General features: G+C 46.2%; 1 pseudogene; it reads right to left on the reverse strand.

The window, feature by feature from the left end:
* The window catches only part of LOC135519719 (activating signal cointegrator 1 complex subunit 3-like), a 223,170-nt pseudogene that overhangs the window by 34,654 nt on the left and 169,260 nt on the right, over window positions 1–19,256 (reverse strand).

A 19,256-nucleotide genomic window follows, 5' to 3' on the forward strand; every position in this document is an offset into this window, starting at 1 on the left:
GATGATAGAGACATGAAGTCTATCTGAACACAGGACAGGAGGTCAAAAGGTGAAAGGGTGAGCTGGTTTAAACTACAGGAGATGTCTTGGTATGATCAGGGTAGAACACTGTTGTAATGCCTGATTCAGATAAGAAACTGATCCTAGGTCTGAGCCTAAGTGCAACTCCTACCAGGAGCGGCGTTTCACGATGCTTGTAGTGTCTAGTATGTGGTTGCTATGGAGAGCTCACCCGTGGACAGGCCCACCACCGGACAGTCTTGTTGGTGTGGGAGGAGATGAAGTTGGTCCTGGACACTATGACCTCCAGCACAGGACCTCTGTCCTCCCCTGGGATACAGACACAGTGGTATGGTCCAGTGTGAGACACAGTGGTATGGTCCAGTGTGAGGCACAGTGGTATGGTCCAGTGTGAGACACAGTGGTATGGTCCAGTGTGAGACACAGTGGTATGGTCCAGTGTGAGACACAGTGGTATGGTCCAGTGTGAGACACAGTGGTATGGTCCAGTGTGAGACACAGTGGTATGGTCCAGTGTGAGACACAGTGGTATGGTCCAGTGTGAGACACAGTGGTATGGTCCAGTGTGAGACACAGTGGTATGGTCCAGTGTGAGACACAGTGGTATGGTCCAGTGTGAGACACAGTGGTATGGTCCAGTGTGAGACACAGTGGTATGGTCCAGTGTGAGAAAGTTGGACAAAGCACTTCACTATGGAGAGTAGTATTATTATTAACTCTTTAGAATTCTATAAGAATGTTGTTTGTGTGATGGTTAAAGTTAAGGCTCTATAGAACGTTCTGTTTGTGTGATGGTTAAAACCTGTTGGAGATCAAGCTACTTTTTTCAACATTCTGTTAAAAATCGCGCAACATTTCAACGTCCTGCTACTCATGCCAGGAATATAGTATATGCATATGATTAGTATGTGTGCATAGAAAACACTCTGAAGTTTCTAGAACTGGTTCAATGGTGTCTGTGACTATAACAGAACGAGTTCCGTTGTCAAAATCGCAAGAAAACCTGATCACAAAATCTACAAAGAAAAAATTAATCCGCCAGTCTTTGTATTGTCTATGGCTTGCCATAAATGATGGAACTGTGTTTGCAATTCATACAGCTTCCATTTTGGGTATATATGGACCACTACAACGAGTGTGGATTGAATTGAGTACCCTGCATGTGAATTTTAATGAAAGTTTGAGTTTTAACGAGTACAATTAGTTGGCGCTCTGGAATTTCCGCTTTGGTTCCTGTACAGGTACATAATCCTGAAGAAGTTTTAAGTTAAGGCTCTATAGAACGTTCTGTTTGTATGAGGGTTTATGATGGGTAAAGTTAAGGCTCTATAGAACGTTCTGTTTGTGTGATGGTTAAAGTTAAGGCTCTATAGAACGTTCTGTTTGTATGAGGGTTTATGATGGTTAAAGTTAAGGCTATATAGAACGTTCTGTTTGTGTGATGGTTAAAGTTAAGGCTCTATAGAATGGTCTGTTTGTATGAGGGTTTATGATGGGTAAAGTTAAGGCTCTATAGAACGTTCTGTTTGTGTGATGGTTAAAGTTAAGGCTCTATAGAACGTTCTGTTTGTATGAGGGTTTATGATGGTTAAAGTTAAGGCTCTATAGAACATTCTGTTTGTATGATGGTTAAAGTTAAGGCTCTATAGAACGTTCTGTTTGTATGAGGGTTTATGATGGTTAAAGTTAAGGCTCTATAGAACGTTCTGTTTGTATGATGGTTAAAGTTAAGGCTCTATAGAACGTTCTGTTTGTATGAAGGTTTATGATGGTTAAAGTTAAGGCTCTATAGAACGTTCTGTTTGTATGAGGGTTTATGATGGTTAAAGTTAAGGCTCTATAGAACGTTCTGTTTGTGTGATGGTTAAAGTTAAGGCTCTATAGAACGTTCTGTTTGTATGAGGGTTTATGATGGTTAAAGTTAAGGCTCTATAGAACGTTCTGTTTGTATGAGGGTTTATGATGGTTAAAGTTAAGGCTCTATAGAACGTTCTGTTTGTGTGATGGTTAAAGTTAAGGCTCTATAGAACGTTCTGTTTGTATGAGGGTTTATGAGGGTTAAAGTTAAGGCTCTATAGAACGTTCTGTTTGTGTGATGGTTAAAGTTAAGGCTCTATAGAACGTTCTGTTTGTATGAGGGTTTATGATGGTTAAAGTTTATGCTCTATAGAACGTTCTGTTTGTATGAGGGTTTATGAGGGTTAACGTTAAGGCTCTATAGAACGTTCTGCTTGTATGAGGGTTTATGAGGGTTAAAGTTTAGGCTCTATAGAACGTTCTATTTGTATGAGGGTTTATGATTTTAAAATTTTAGGCTCTATAGAACGTTCTGTTTGTATGAGGGTTTATGAAGGTAAAAGTTTAGGCTCTATTGAACGTTCTGTTTGTATGAGGGTTTATGATTTTAAAATTTTAGGCTCTATAGAACGTTCTGTTTGTATGAGGGTTTATGAAGGTAAAAGTTTAGGCTCTATAGAACGTTCTGTTTGTATGAGGGTTTATGAAGGTAAAAGTTTAGGCTCTATAGAACGTTCTGTTTGTACGAGGGTTTATGAAGGTAAAAGTTAAGGCTCTATAGAACGTTCTGTTTGTACGAGGGTTTATGAAGGTAAAAGTTAAGGCTCTATAGAACGTTCTGTTTGTATGAGGGTTTATGAGGGTTAAAGTTAAGGCTCTATAGAACGTTCTGTTTGTATGAGGGTTTATGATTTTAAAATTTTAGGCTCTATAGAACGTTCTGTTTGTATGAGGGTTTATGAAGGTAAAAGTTTAGGCTCTATAGAACGTTCTGTTTGTATGAGGGTTTATGAAGGTAAAAGTTTAGGCTCTATAGAACGTTCTGTTTGTATGAGGGTTTATGAAGGTAAAAGTTAAGGCTCTATAGAACGTTCTGTTTGTATGAGGGTTTATGAAGGTAAAAGTTAAGGCTCTATAGAACGTTCTGTTTGTATGAGGGTTTATGAGGGTTAAAGTTTAGGCTCTATAGAACGTTCTGTTTGTATGAGGGTAAAAGTTTTGATTTCATGGGGTTTGTGAGGCAAGAACCATACCCATAGATATTAAAGATCTCTCTATATGCTTCTAGATAGAACTAGGCTGTGGTACCTAGCAGGTGGATCTCAACGATGATGAGGATGGCTACTTTCTGGACGTAGCTGCTGTTCTGCCTTTAGCTACTCACACCGTCCCACTTCTCCGCCGTGGTCACGATCAGGTCCCATGTCTGGAGTCACATCACCTGTCAACTCCACAACCCTAGGGACGAGGAGAGAGGGAATGAGGGAGAGGGAGGGGAGAGAGCGAGAAAGAGACGATAGATAGATAGATAGATAGATAGATAGATAGATAGATAGATAGATAGATAGATAGATGGATGGATGGATGGATGGATGGATGGATGGATGGATGGATGGATGGATGGATGGATGGATGGATATACCACAGCTGATGGTGTTGGGAGATGTGAATGCAACAGAAATGCCATGGTTATAACCAAGTCTCTCTCACTTCTTCCCCAGTTTTTCCTCTATCCTGATCTTCCAGTCCTCAATCCTCTCCCTGACCAGAGCTTTCAGAGGGGCAATGTACACCACCTGAGAACACACACAGAGCAAGGATATAAACAGAGAGAAATGTATAGCGATATAGAATGATAAAAAGAGAGAGAGATCGAGTGAAGGGAGGCAGACAGCTTGGAGGTAGGGTACTGGTTGAAGACTCGGAACATGGCCAACTCGGCAGTGATGGTTTTACCGGAGCTTGTTGGCGCCCCCAGCAGGACGTTGGTGTCGGTGTGGTAGAGCGTGTGGAAGATCTGTGTCTGGATGGGATTGAAGTGGGTGAACTTGTACAGACTCTCGTACTCCGGGTTCCCCAGGGCGGTGATGGGCAACGGCTGCAGGTCCAGCAGCTCTGAAAATCCACAGGGCAACATTGAGACAACGTATGGGTACATTTGTCAAGGAAAAAAAGACAAAGAAAGGTGTGTGTGTGTGAAGTATGAAGAATTGTTTCTGTACACCTCTGAGGGTTGGTCTGTCTGTGCGTGTGAGTCTGTACAGTACCAGTATGCGGGGGATGTCTCTCAGGCAGGATGAGGTGTTGGAAGTTGATAATGCAGACAGCCTCTGAGCCCAGCCAGCGGTCTGACACAGCTCTTATATAGTACTGGGAGAGCATGGGCTCAAAGATAGGGATAGTGAACACCAGCTGTTGGGGCTCCCCCCTCACCACCTGGAAAACACACACAAGGTAAGAAAGACTAGGCTCAACCATATCCACTAATACAGGGTCAGATATATTCCGTACCTGTAATGGTTAAGGTTAGGATTAGGGGTCAGGTAATCTGATCCTAGATCTGTAGTTAGGGGCAACCTAAAAGCTCTCAGACACATTCTAGAAGTTAATGGTACCCCGAAACCCACCTATTTCTTCTGTAGGAGCAGATACTCTGAATGGTAGATGATGGGGTCCTCCACCCACAGCCACCAGGCCTCTCCCACTGAACCATGACACTAAGAGAGGAGAGAGGAGAGGAGAGGCAGAGGAGAGAGGAGAGGCAGAGGAGAGAGAGAGGCAAAGGAGAGCGGCAGAGGAGAGAGGAGAGGAGAGAGGAGAGGCAGAGGAGAGAGGAGAAAGGCAGAGGAGAGAGGAGAGGAGAGGCAAGAGGAGAGAGGAGAGGCAGAGGAGAGAGGAGAGGAGAGGCAGAGGAGAGAGGAGAGGCAGAGGAGAGAGGAGAGAGGAAGAGGAGAGAGGGGAAAGGCAGAGGAGAGAGGAGAGAGGCAGAGGAGAGAGGCAGAGGAGCAGAGGCAGAGGAGAGAGGCAGAGGAGAGAGGAGAGGCAGAGGAGAGAGGAGAGGCAGAGGAGAGAGGAGAGGAGAGGCAGAGGAGAGAGGAGAGGCAGAGGAGAGAGGAGAGAGGAAGAGGAGAGAGGGGAAAGGCAGAGGAGAGAGGAGAGAGGCAGAGGAGAGAGGCAGAGGAGAGAGGCAGAGGAGAGAGGCAGAGGAGAGAGGAGAGGCAGAGGAGAGAGGAGAGGCAGAGGAGAGGAGAGGAGGGCAGAAGCATGAAGAATCAGTGGCATTAGAAGATCAGAGCACTTTCAGGTTGTTTAACCAGATAGCAGTAATTCAAAACAAAGCAATGTACTTGTGTATTTGTTAGTAGGTGCGTGTGTTGTGGTGCATGTGTGTATGTGTGTAAAACGTTCAGGAATGGGTTTTGGGGTGACTCCAAACAGAAACATCAGCCCTATCCTCTCCTCTCTCCCCAGTAGGAGGTGCACTGTACTGTGCATCTCTCTGCTCGGCGCTGACACCCTGCAGAACACTGTACGCTAATGCCTTTCCACTGCTGTGGAAACAACTGCTGGCTGGCTAACAGGCCACAGGTCCAGGAGACTGCTTTATGACACACGGACAGACAGTCCAGTTTGCACAGACAAACACACTAAAACAACAGCTATAATGTCATCTTCTGGCCTGGTCCCTCGCCCTTTTGTGTAAATGTCTAAAGATATCAGTGACACTACTCTTGATTAGGGCTAGGAGTTATTCCCAACCATGTGACCTGAACCAGGAACAATTCTGGGTCCTACTCATGATAAATGCTCAACATTCGGATGACCTCAAAATAGAAAAACACTAAAGGGAGTGGGGAACCACACATTAATATTAGAAAACGACATCCAACTCCCTATTAGAATGAATCATGATCCTGGAGTCCGTGGCTTGGGTTAGAGTTAGGGAGAAGGAGATCTCATGTGTCTCTACATGTGTCCTGGCTAGCTTGCGTGGCAAGGCGTGTGTACATATGCAGCAGGGATCACTGGCTAAGCTGGGGGTGTCCCATTACAACTCTCCCATGAGCAGAGCATGCATCGCTAATCACACAAACATTCATCTTCATACACAGCCTGGCTACAGCGGGCCTCCTATTCCACCCTGACTCCCTCACCAACTACAGGAGTCATCTGCCTCAATGACATTCTCCAATCTCCATAGAGATTCTATAGCCTAACTCACATGTAGTGTTAAAGCCGCAGGATAATAGTACTAGAAGGTGATGCACCTAAACACTGATCTAGAATCAGCCATCTCCCCTTTAAATAAACCTTAATTTTAACCATCAAAAGAAAAGAAGAGCCCTCAACCAGTACACTTCCAGAGGTAAAGTCTGTGATGAGGAGGGAAACACAGTGATGGAAATCAGACGCTGCAGGGTTGTTTCAGCAGCTGACTGCTCCACCTCGTTTATTTTCAGAGGCTACAGAGGTAGAACAGCAGCGAGATTCCCACTTTTCACTCATTAATCTACCACTGGCTGGAGGAGGAAAGGAGCAGGGCCATTGGTGGAGAGGACAGCTCCATACTGACAGACTACTGACACTTCACACTAACACATTTCTACTGTTAACAGCATTTAGACACACTTAAAGAGTGCTCTGATAATGCCTACTGTTTGTGTACTGTGTGTGTGTGTGTGTGTGTGAGGGAGAGAGAGAGAGCGAGAGACATCGAGGTGATCCTAGGTGAGGTCGACATGGTTACCTGGTCGTGCCACTGGAAGTCGGGGGAGACGGTGTGTGTGATTGGTTGGATGGTGGCCTCCAGCAGTATGGAAGGGTGGACACACTGCTTCACCTTCAACCCGATGTTCACATGGTGGAGCATGTGACCTGGGACACAGAGAGAGAGGGGAGTGGTATCACTATAGCACGCTGCGCGAGCGAGCGCATACTCTCACACACACACACACACACACACACACACACACACACACACACACACACACACACACACACACACACACACACACACACACACACACACACACACACACACACACACACACACAATAGAATTGTGTCTAATTTGGTAGTGAACCACACCTGGCCCAGTATTGTCTCACCTATCTCGTCCTTCTGCATATCTTTCAGTTTGTCCACAGTGAGTTTCTTCTCCTCCAGACGGGCCAGCACGTTGTGAGGCAGGATGGAGAACTGTCTCAGGGGGTGAGCGAAGCCCCACAGACACTTGTCTATCACTTTACACAGGTTGAGCAGGCGGTAGGTCATGGCAGGCCAGCGCTTCCTCAGAGCAATCTCAAACAGAGCCCTGACGACACGAGCTGCGTTCCACACAAGGACGAAATACACACACACAGTTACAATTTGAGTGCCATTCTATAGTAGAAAAACAAGGACAGACAGAGAGTCACAATTGGAGTAGTGTATTACAGCAGGTGTAAAAACACACAGGCTACAGACAGATTTAGAGCAGTGTTCTACAATGGGTACAGCAGGACAGAGAGAGTCATTAAGAGACTGAAATAATCCATCAAGATGTAGGACGATTAATCATGTCTGATTGAGAGCCGCGGGACTGGTATGATCAGGCTCTGTTCTGAAACATGGGTCAGGCCTGGCTGTGCGATGATGAATTGCTCATGTCTGTCCTGAAAGATGGGTCAGGTGGTTGGCGCTGCTCGTTGATAAACTGGTCAGATTTGACGTGGCTGGGCTCTTATTGATTTGGGCAGGTGTTAATGACATGATGGATTGGCCGTGCTGGGATTGATTTGTTGGGCCTGGCTCTGTTGTGATGGATAAGTCGGGGCGAGGCTGCTATCTGTGATAGATTGGTCAGATCTGCTTCTGTCCGGGACATGTGGTTGAGTGGGAGGATGGACAGAGACAGGCAGGCAGACATAGAAACAGGCATATAGATAGGCAGAGACACAGAAACACCAGCTGGGCCAGATGTTGGTCTGCTGCTGGTTAAAAGGCCACTAGGGCAACCGCACTCCTACATCAAACCCTCTGGAGAGAAAACCCTACACTCATACCCTTACTGAGCCTACACTCACACCCTTACTGAGCCTACACTCACACGCTTACTGAGCCTACACTCACACCCTTACTGAGCCTACACTCACACCCTTACTGAGCCTACACTCACACCCTTACTGAGCCTACACTCACACCCTTACTGAGCCTACACTCACACCCTTACTGAGCCTACACTCACACGCTTACTGAGCCTACACTCACACCCTTACTGAGCCTACACTCACACCCTTACTGAGCCTACACTCACACCCTTACTGAGCCTACACTCACACCCTTACTGAGCCTACACTCACACCCTTACTGAGCCTACACTCACACCCTTACTGAGCCTACACTCACAAGCTTACTGAGCCTACACTCACACCCTTACTGAGCCTACACTCACACCCTTACTGAGCCTACACTCACACCCTTACTGAGCCTACACTCACACCCTTACTGAGCCTACACTCACACCGTTACTGAGCCTACACTCACACCCTTACTGAGCCTACACTCACACCCTTACTGAGCCTACACTCACACGCTTACTGAGCCTACACTCACATCCTTACTGAGCCTACACTCAGACCCTTACTGAGCCTACACTCACATCCTTACTGAGCCTACACTCACACCCTTACTGAGCCTACACTCACACCGTTACTGAGCCTACACTCACACCGTTACTGAGCCTACACTCACACCCTTACTGAGCCTACACTCACACCATTACTGAGCCTACACTCACACGCTTACTGAGCCTACACTCACATCCTTACTGAGCCTACACTCACACCCTTACTGAGCCTACACTCACAAGCTTACTGAGCCTACACACACACCCTTACTGAGCCTACACTCACACCCTTACTGAGCCTACACTCACACCCTTACTGAGCCTACACTCACACCCTTACTGAGCCTACACTCACACCCTTACTGAGCCTACACTCATACCCTTACTGAGCCTACACTCACACCCTTACTGAGCCTACACTCACACCCTTACTGAGCCTACACTCACACCCTTACTGAGCCTACACTCACACCGTTACTGAGCCTACACTCACACCGTTACTGAGCCTACACTCATACTCCAAATAATGACCAACAGCCAAAACACATCAGGCCTCACACTCATAGTTCCAACCAGGGAGATTATTGAGATTGACTAACTTCATGATGAAGCTGCCTTCCTTCTCCAGTTATTTTGTGTGCATGTGTCTTTAAGAGCATACAGTAAACACAGGTGAACTGTGGTCTCAGGTCTCTCAGCGCTCATGTACAATAATCTACTCTCTCAGGAGAACTCCTGGTGTCCTGCGGTCAAGTGCACCGGCCTGCAGAACAGCTCTATCTATCATCCAGTTGCTGAAGCCATCGAGGAGTGTGTGGGTATGCATGAGAGACAGGGAGTTAGCCCCTGGTAGAGAGAGAGAGAGAGAGAGTGTGTGTGTGTGTGTGTGTGTGTGTGTGTGTGTGTGTGTGTGTGTGTGTGTGTGTGTGTGTGTGTGTGTGTGTGTGTGTGTGTGTGTGTGTGTGTGTGTGTGTGTGTGTGAGAGAGAGAGAGAGAGAGAGAGAGAGAGAGAGAGATGGTATGTCTGCCAGTGTTTGTGAGTGTGCGCACATATATGTATGTATGCAACTTTATCTCTGTGCTTGTGTGTGTGTGTGTGTGTGTGTGTGTGTGTGTGTGTGTGTGTGTGTGTCTCTGTTGGTGTGTAGTGGCAGTAACATGCGGGAGCAGGACCTATCAGTCCTCAGTCTGGATTAACCATCAGATCCCTTCTATTCCACTGTGGCTGCCTGCCTCCCGGCCACAGCCATCTAAACCGGCTGAACATCTGAAATCGGGCGAAATAGGAGCAAAGAGGGAATTTGCTGTGAACAATTCCAAATATTCAGCCACATGGAATCAGTTACCGCGGAAACCATGGATAGATGGGTTCAGCAGAGGGGATGGGAAGAGGGGATGGGAAGAGGGGATGGGAAGAGGGGATGGGAAGAGGGGATGGGAAGAGGGGATGGGATGAGGGGATGGGATGAGGGGATGGGATGAGGGGATGGGAAGAGGGGATGGGATGCGGGGATGGGAAGAGGGGATGGGAAGAGGGGATGGGAAGAGGGGATGGGAAGAGGGGATGGGAAGAGGGGATGGGAAGGGTGGATGGGAAGAGGGGATGGGAAGAGGGGATGGGAAGAGGGGATGGGAAGAGGGGATGGGAAGAGGGGATGGGAAGAGGGGATGGGAAGAGGGGATGGGAAGAGGGGATGGGAAGAGGGGATGGGAAGAGGGGATGGGAAGAGGGGATGGGAAGAGGGGATGGGAAGAGGGGATGGGAAGAGGGGATGGGATGCGGGGATGGGAAGAGGGGATGGGAAGAGGGGATGGGAAGAGGGGATGGGAAGAGGGGATGGGATGAGGGGATGGGAAGAGGGGATGGGATGAGGGGATGGGATGCGGGGATGGGAAGAGGGGATGGGAAGAGGGGATGGGATGAGGGGATGGGATGAGGGGATGGGAAGAGGGGATGGGATGAGGGGATGGGATGCGGGGATGGGAAGAGGGGATGGGAAGAGGGGATGGGAAGAGGGGATGGGATGCGGGGATGGGAAGAGGGGATGGGAAGAGGGGATGGGAAGAGGGGATGGGAAGAGGGGATGGGATGAGGGGATGGGAAGAGGGGATGGGAAGAGGGGATGGGATGCGGGGATGGGAAGAGGGGATGGGAAGAGGGGATGGGAAGAGGGGATGGGATGCGGGGATGGGAAGAGGGGATGGGAAGAGGGGATGGGAAGAGGGGATGGGAAGAGGGGATGGGAAGAGGGGATGGGAAGAGGGGATGGGAAGAGGGGATGGGAAGAGGGGATGGGAAGAGGGGATGGGATGCGGGGAGAAAAAAACTCCATATGTAAAAAAAGATTCCATGCTATCAGTCATTGTGAAATATGCACCAGCCAAACATATTACATTCCATCAGATATATTAAACCATTTGATTTTCATAAAGAGCATAATGCCGAAATGCCGGCATGGCAGATTAACTGTGACAGTTCATGAAAGCCTCATGATCCTTCTGAAACGATGGAGATGCTAGTACAAACAGGAAACCCATTTATGGATGTGTACTATATGATTAGTTAAGACACCATTTCTTAACCCCTATCAGTACAACAGTCTGCTCTAGAATGTGGACGCCATATGCTGCTGGCTGAGGGAAGGGGAAGTATTGGCAGGGGCTGCGGCCTAGCAGGGGACACAGGGGTAGAGCTGAACGCCTCAGAGGGGCTAGGCTAGCTCAGTTTGGTGGTGAAGCAGAGTATGTACACAGGTTAAAGTTTCTTCAGGTATGGTTCAGTTTGTGTGTGTGGTGCTGTGTGTAGTGTGTGTGTGGTGCTGTGTGTGGTGCTGTGTGTAGTGTGTGTGTGGTGCTGTGTGTAGTGTGTGTGTGGTGCTGTGTGTGGTGCTGTGTGTGGTGCTGTGTGTAATGTGTATGTGGTGCTGTGTGTGGTGCTGTGTGTAGTGTGTGTGTGGTGCTGTGTGTATTGTGTGTGTGGTGCTGTGTGTGGTGCTGTGTGTAGTGTGTGTGTGGTGCTGTGTGTAGTGTGTGTGTGGGTGTGTGGTGCTGTGTGTGGTGCTGTGTGTAGTGTGTGTGTGGTGCTGTGTGTAGTGTGTGTGTGGTGCTGTGTGTGGTGCTGTGTGTAGTCTGTGTGTGGTGCTGTGTGTAGTGTGTGTGTGGTGCTGTGTGTGGTGCTGTGTGTAGTGTGTGTGTGGTGCTGTGTGTAGTGTGTGTGTGGTGCTGTGTGTGGTGCTGTGTGTAGTGTGTGTGTGGAGCTGTGTGTGGTGTTGTGCCTGTAACCCACCTGTGCTACGTAGGACAGGTCTGAGATGAGGGAGAAGCTGTCCACCTCTCCCCGGGCCGATGTAGTTCTGCAGTAGGATGTTGATCTTGCTGTATCCGTTCTCCACTCCGCCTGCAGCAGGGAGCTCACAGTAGTTACATAGCATCTGCTCTATTTCCTCCATCTCCTTATCACGCACCTGGGAAAATAACACACACACACACACATACACACTCAGGAGCACTTCCACCTGGGTACTCAAACTATATTAAGACCTTGCTATACTGTTGATCAGGTGTCCTGCGGCAGTCTATAATGTGTGATGAGTGACCTCTCAGTGTGACCTGTGACCTCTCACCTTGACCTGTTCAAACTCCTCGTCTTGGAGACGATGCTGAGGATGTCAGCCTCTGTCTTCTGGGAGTTGAACAGCTCGTTGAACGTCTGCATGGAGGAGGAGGTGGACAAACACAAACATGACATAAGGAACAGCTGTTATCTAGTTGTATATTGCATGTTACTGTACCATCATTCATGATGAGTTTTTTTGTAGATAATACCATGCCATACTACATCTACACAGAAGGGTATCTATACCCGGTTACAATAATATAATACATTGGAGTAAACCAAACATTAGGAACACCTTACTAATATTGAGCTGCATCCCTTTTTCCTCCCAGAAAAGATTACATTTGTCGGGGCATGGACTCTACAAGATGTCGAAAGCTTTCCACAGGGATGCTGGCCCATGTTAATTGAAATACATTCCAGGTGACTACTTCATGAAGCTGGTTGAGAGAATGCCAAGAGTGTGCAAACCTGTCATCAAGGCAAAGAGTGACTGCTTTGAAGAATCTAAAATCTAAAATATATTTTGATTTGTTGAACACTTTTGTGGTTACTACATATGTGTTATTTCATAGTTTTGATCTACAATGAAGAAAATAGTAAAAATAAAGAAAAAACATTGAATGAGTTGGTGTGTCCAAATCTTTGACTGGTACTGTATGTCATGGAAAGAGAAGGTGTTCTTAATGTTTTGTACATTCAGTGTACAATACAACATAGTACATATAACATCATGTTATGGAACTCTGGTGTGCCTCCATGGTGTTGTATTTGATATAGAAGTGCTGGTTGGTTCTGCCCAGGTCAGTGGAAGTGAAGTATCCTGTCCTCTTCTCGAAACGGATCATCCTGGCCTTGTCCAGTTTCCTGGCTGCCATCACCAGTTCCTTACAGTACCGCTCCAGACCTGGGTCCATCTAACACAGAGACAGAACAGTTTAACCCTGACATCACCACCAGTTCCTTACAGTACAGCTCCAGACCTGGGTCCATCTAACACAGAGACAGAACAGTTTAACCCTGACATCACCACCAGTTCCTTACAGTACCGCTCCAGACCTGGGTCCATCTAACACAGAGACAGAACAGTTTAACCCTGACATCACCACCAGTTCCTTACAGTACCGCTCCAGACCTGGGTCCATCTAACACAGAGACAGAACAGTTTAACCCTGACATCACCACCAGTTCCTTACAGTACAGCTCCAGACCTGGGTCCATCTAACACAGAGACAGAACAGTTTAACCCTGACATCACCACCAGTTCCTTACAGTACCGCTCCAGACCTGGGTCCATCTAACACAGAGACAGAACAGTTTAACCCTGACATCACCACCAGTTCCTTACAGTACAGCTCCAGACCTGGGTCCATCTAACACAGAGAGCTAGGCAATAAGAGAAGAGAGTGCACATTATGTATGTACTTGTGAGTGTGTACGTGTGTGTGTATGCACATGCATGTGTGTGTACCTGGTAGGCCTTGTGGTTGATCCCGTAGGCCAGAGAGTTGGCTCTCAGGTAGGTGTAACTCAGCCACCTCACTGCTTCCTCCACGTTAGTCACAGTCCCTAGTGATACCTGCAGAGAGAGGGAGAAAGAGAGAGAGAATTCAATAACATCACATTCAGTCATTTCAGCCCCCTTACAGCACCTGGTGGAGATTCCATACTCAGCATTGATTCCTTCTCAATAAGTCCTCATTGAATCTTTGAGGTGGGTGCCATCTAGTGGTGACTTACTGTACTGTGTTCATTTCGTGAAAAGGGTATTGGTTGGAGATGAGAAGAGAACATGATTGAAGGGGGCCAGTTGCATTTGCAGTCAAACACAGGTCGCTGTGAAATATCTTTTCAATAAAGACAAATATTGTTAACTTTTGTTTTGGTCCACCAGCTTCAAACAGCTGCAAAAACAATATTTTTTGTTATTGAAAATACATTTCACAGCGATTTAGATGGTAGAATGATTCCCGACACTATTCAGTGCTTGTTTTCTCACATAAACTGAAATTGAGTTAACAGTGTAGAATTTTAGCAACCAGTAAATGACAGAGCGATCTCCACTATATAAAACAGCCACTAAGCTGTTTTATCAGCCAATAAACAGCCACACAGCTTTCTCAGTTTGATAACAGATGCCCCTTCGGCCAATATCACAGCCAATCACAACACTGGCTGGTTAATAATAATGTGAAACACTAACTTTCCACTATTAGCCTCAGATATATTATGGACATTTCTGGAATTACAATGCAAAAATAAAATAAAAAGTATATTTTTAACATTTTGGACCATGCATATAGCCTGTGCATGTTCCATATTATCAAGTATGCTATTAGCAATACGCATTATCACCTGTAGCCTAACTGATGCACCATAGTGGCTGTGTTACATTTAGCCCACTCTCCCCTATGCACAGTGAGAATGACTGCTGAGTTTAACCATGCTGCTGCTGGTGCAGTTTGAGCATATTTAGTAGTTGAGAAATAAAGTAGGAGTGGAAACAGCTGTTTTTCCCACTGTTACATTATGAATTGTTGTGCATTGACTGCTTGTCAGGATGTATGTTCCCCTCCCTATGGCACTCGCAACTTCAATGTGCCTTTAGAGGAATACTTACCTTGGATAGAACGCACAACAACAAGGCGACTAAGTAAATACAAAAACTATTTAACTATGGGGTTGTTTGCAGAGGAAAAGTACATTTGGACTGTTCTAGCATCTTCAATGTTTCATTTTTATTTTGTGTAGCAGCAATGATTTTGGTGTGGTGCAGCGCCACAGCTAAATGACTGCAGTGGAAACACTGGTATGATTGTTAAAGGAGAGGTCCTGAAGATGTGTGATCGGTTGGTAAGAGCTATATTATTGACGGTGGCGTGTGTGTCCCTACCTCAGCGTTGAGGTTGTCAGCCATGGTCTCTAGGAAATGGCTCTCTATGGGGTTCTGCTGAGTGAGCAGGGTGAGGTAGTGGCTCAGCTTGTCATGTGCCGTGATGATGGTGCCCTCGCCGTACTTGTCGAACTGGGGCTGCCCAGCACGCCCGAAGATCTGCATCACATCCAAGATGCCCAGGTCCACCACGGGAACAAGAGAGGCCGGATATGAGTGGCTTTGGAGAGATAATACAGTCCTTATGGGCAAACGTCTGCGTGTTTTAGTACAGACACCTACACGGACTTACCGTCTTCTAAGAGTGAAGGGCACATGATAGAGACTTACAAGTTCATACCTCAATCAGACGGAAAAACTCCCTCACACATACAAACTAACAAACTACCACAAGCACACTCACCCAATGAAAGTAAGCATTTTGTTGGACAGTGTATACCATGTGTATCCTGTTCATAGACTAGCAGAACTTGAAACGCATGTGCACAAACTGACCTTGATGATGACAACATGTGCAGGCAGATTGACTCCCCAGGCCAGAGTGGCAGTACAGCACAGAACCTTGAGGTAACCCCTGGAGAACATGCTCTCCATCAGGCTATGGTCAGCACGCAGCATCCCAGCGTGGTGGATCCCAAAACCATCTGGGAACATCTCCTTCATCTGCTTGTTCCTGGAACGCTGGATCTGGGGGAGAGAAGGAGAGAGAGGGAACAGTCGGAGGTGGGAGGGAAGGAGAGAGAGGGAACAGTCAGAGGTGGGAGGGAAGGAGAGAGAGGGAACAGTCAGAGGTGGGAGGGAAGGAGAGAGGGAACAGTCATAGGTGGGAGGGAAGGAGAGAGGGAACAGTCAGAGGTGGGAGGGAAGGAGAGAGGGAACAGTCAGAGGTGGGAGGGAAGGAGAGAGAGGGAACAGTCAGAGGTGGGAGGGAAGGACCGAGAGAACACAATTAGGAGAGAAGGAAAGAGAGAACAAATCAGCACAGCCTGGGTATGCCGAAGAGAGGGAGAAGGATGTAGAGGGAGTATTGCTTTAACCTGATGGGGCTATGGGAAATACTGCCCCCTTTTGGATGAATGGTGTGCCCAAAGTAAACTAAAAAAAAAACTGTCAAAAATTGCTAATATATGCATATAATAATTATTATTGAATAGAAAACACTCTAAAGCTTCTAAAACCGTTCAAATTATGTCTGTATGTAAAGCAGAACTCACAGGGCAGCCATTCTCCCAAACACTCTCTCCCTCCTTAGAAAATTCCTCCAAATTTGACGTCATCGCCCCCACCCTTGCCAACAAGCTATGGCTCTGGGAACAGTTTCTATCTCTTCAGCACGCTCCCATCTTACAGTGAGACGTGCAACGGAGAAAATAGCACGAGCTTTGACTGCTTGGTGGGCCAAATACTGAGGTGTCACGAGTTTTCAGGAGCGCGCTCTGGAAAAACGGACGTTTTTTTCCAAGCTGGTTGAAGTGAGTTCGTTACTTTTGATTTAATCGCCAATTGTTTTGTACGTTAAAAACATCCTAAAGCTTGATTCTGCATTTAGTTTGACCAGTTTAGTCGACATATAATATGTAAATTTGAAGTTTTGATGCGCAATTTTCAGAAGTCCTTTTTGGGGTAATTCACCTGAAGATGTTAGCTTTTGCTAATACATAGACACACCAACTGCAACCAAACGTTATATTAGGTAAGTATAACTCCTTCCATGGCATTCTTGTCGAAGACCATCAAAGGTAAGGGAATATTTATGTTATAAAATTGTATTTTTGTCGAATCCAACATAGTAGAGAAATAATGCTAATGGCTGAGCGCCGTCTCAGATTATTGAATAGTGAACGAATTCTGTAACGTTAAAAAAAAATGTAACACAGCGTTTGCATTAAGAAGAAGTGTATCTTTCTAAATATATGTAGAACATGTATATTTAGTCAAAGTTTATGATGTTTATTGCTGTTATCTGGCGTTAGCTGCTGGAGATATTTATAATTTCTCCGGTCATTTCTGCTGCATTTCTTGAACATGGCTCAATGTAAATGGAGATTTATGGATATAAATTGCATATTATTGAAAAAAACATAAATGTACTGTGTAACATGTGCTATTACTGTCATCTGATGAAGATTTTCAAAAGGTTAGTGAATTATTTTTCTTTTAATCCTGCGTTTGTGATTGTGCTAATTTGCATAGCCATGTGGCTACATATTGTATGTTTCCCTAGTGGTGGTTTAACATAAATATGTGCTATGTTTTCGCTGTAAAACATTTTAAAATTCTGACATGCTGGGTAGATGAACAAGGTGTTTATCTTTCATTTAAGCTATTGGACTTGTTAATGTGTGGAGGTTAAATATTTTTAAGAATATTTTTGCTTTCCCTGCGCCACTGTTGTGGGCTGAAGGGGGAGGGGGGGTTCCCAGTTGGGAACCCCTAGCCCCATCTTAACAAGTACGTTGTCATGCCAATAAAGCATTGCCGACTACCCCCAAGGATCAGAGGTCAAAGATACATTTTGACTCGGCCACAGTTGGCACAACATGTCAACTGCTTTATGACTTGTCCTTATTCAGACCCAGCTCCCCACTGCAGCTGCTAGAGGGCACCATCAAGGTGTCCAGACCGCTACCCAATAGAGTTATTATCACACATCTGTAGTGTAGTTCAGACAGATCTATAAAACAGCTGTTATATTGATCCTGCTGGGCCAGTATCAGTCAGTGTCCTTTAGTATCTGATAAAACCCTGCAACACTAAGTTGAGGTTTTATTTCAGTTTTAATAGCTGCTTCTCTGTTAGTTTAAGGACCAGTAATTTAACTGAAGGTAACTACATTTTTTAAAACCTTGTTTCAAGTACACACATATGCAGCATGTACACACTAAGGCACTTGCGCACAAACACACACACCCACACACACAGTGGCTGCTGATTGAGATGTGTGTGTGTTGACAGGCCGAGAGGTGAGGTGGTGACCTGGCCAGGCAGTAATAATGGCCTGCTCATCAGCTTTATCTCTCTCTGGACAACTAAACGGAGGTCAGAGAGAGAGCACAGAGGAAAAAGCCCATTATAGCTAGCATCTGTCTGCGTGTGTGTGTGCATGTGTGTGTGTGTGTGTGTGTGTGTGTGTATGTGTGTGTGTGTGTGTGTGTGCGTGTGCGTGTGTGGGTGTTAAGGGAGAGAAAGTGTTTCTCTGTGTGTACAGTACATGCGCCAAATTGCACATTGGCTCCCACTCAGATTTAAATACCTATTGTGTTTCCGGAACACCTGATTTACTTAACAAAAGGTGCATCTCAATAGGTGGCCCAGGTAAGTCATGACATAGCACAAGTGGGGGGTTGGGCTTTCCTCTTTTGTCCTCTATTGCCCCTCTATTGTTCCTCAAGCAAGAGGTGAAGACAATGACCTCACAGATTCCCATCAAACCAACACAGTGAATGCCCTACTCCTTGGACTTTGCAGTTGTGCCTAAAAAACACTATATTGCTCAAAACATGTATCTTTTTCTACCCTGTGTACTTTACTGTACTTACACTTAGGATATTGCTTTTCAACAGTAAAAGTCCAAAAATGGCCGAAGGACCTCTTTAACAAGTGGCTCTTCACAAACAAGGCTTTTCTTCACAAACTATTCTTTACAGACTATGAATACACTGCTTATCTGAATGAGTTCTCCATTCATGTTCCTCCTTAACCACCATACCCACTATACCCTCACAACAGAGTGGTGTGTGTCTAAGAAAGTATCCCTGCGGAGGATATCTTTCAATAAACATGATCATGTATGCTATTGTAGTATCGGGGTATTACACTGTCAGGTCAGTTTATTATGTATACCACCCAGTTCACGAAAATGGTCCGCTCCTACAGACAGTGATTCAAGTGGCAGTGAGTGACCTGCTATATAATGCAGGCATACAGGGATTGAGGCACTCAGTTACTGTTCAATTCAACGTTAAGTGACTGAGTGTGGTAGGATAATCGGTGCTCGGCACGCCGGTTCCAGTGTCTCAGAAACGGTCGGCCTCCTGGGCTTTTCAAGCAGGACGGCAGTCCTGTGGGTGAAAACAGCTCGTTGATGTGAGGTCGAAGGAGAATGGCAAGAATCGTGCAAGGTAACAGGCAGGCCACTAACAGGCAAATAACTGTGCATTGCAACAGTGGTATGCAGAACTGCAGAACAGCATCTTGGAACGCACGGACGGGCTATTGCAGCAGACGACCACACTGGGTTCCACTCATATCAGCTAAAAACAAGAAGAAGTGGCTCCAGTGGGCACGCGATCACCAACACTAGACAATTGGGGAGTGGAAAA

This window comes from Oncorhynchus masou, chromosome 29 (assembly GCF_036934945.1).
Source record: "Oncorhynchus masou masou isolate Uvic2021 chromosome 29, UVic_Omas_1.1, whole genome shotgun sequence".
NCBI lineage: Eukaryota > Metazoa > Chordata > Actinopteri > Salmoniformes > Salmonidae > Oncorhynchus > Oncorhynchus masou.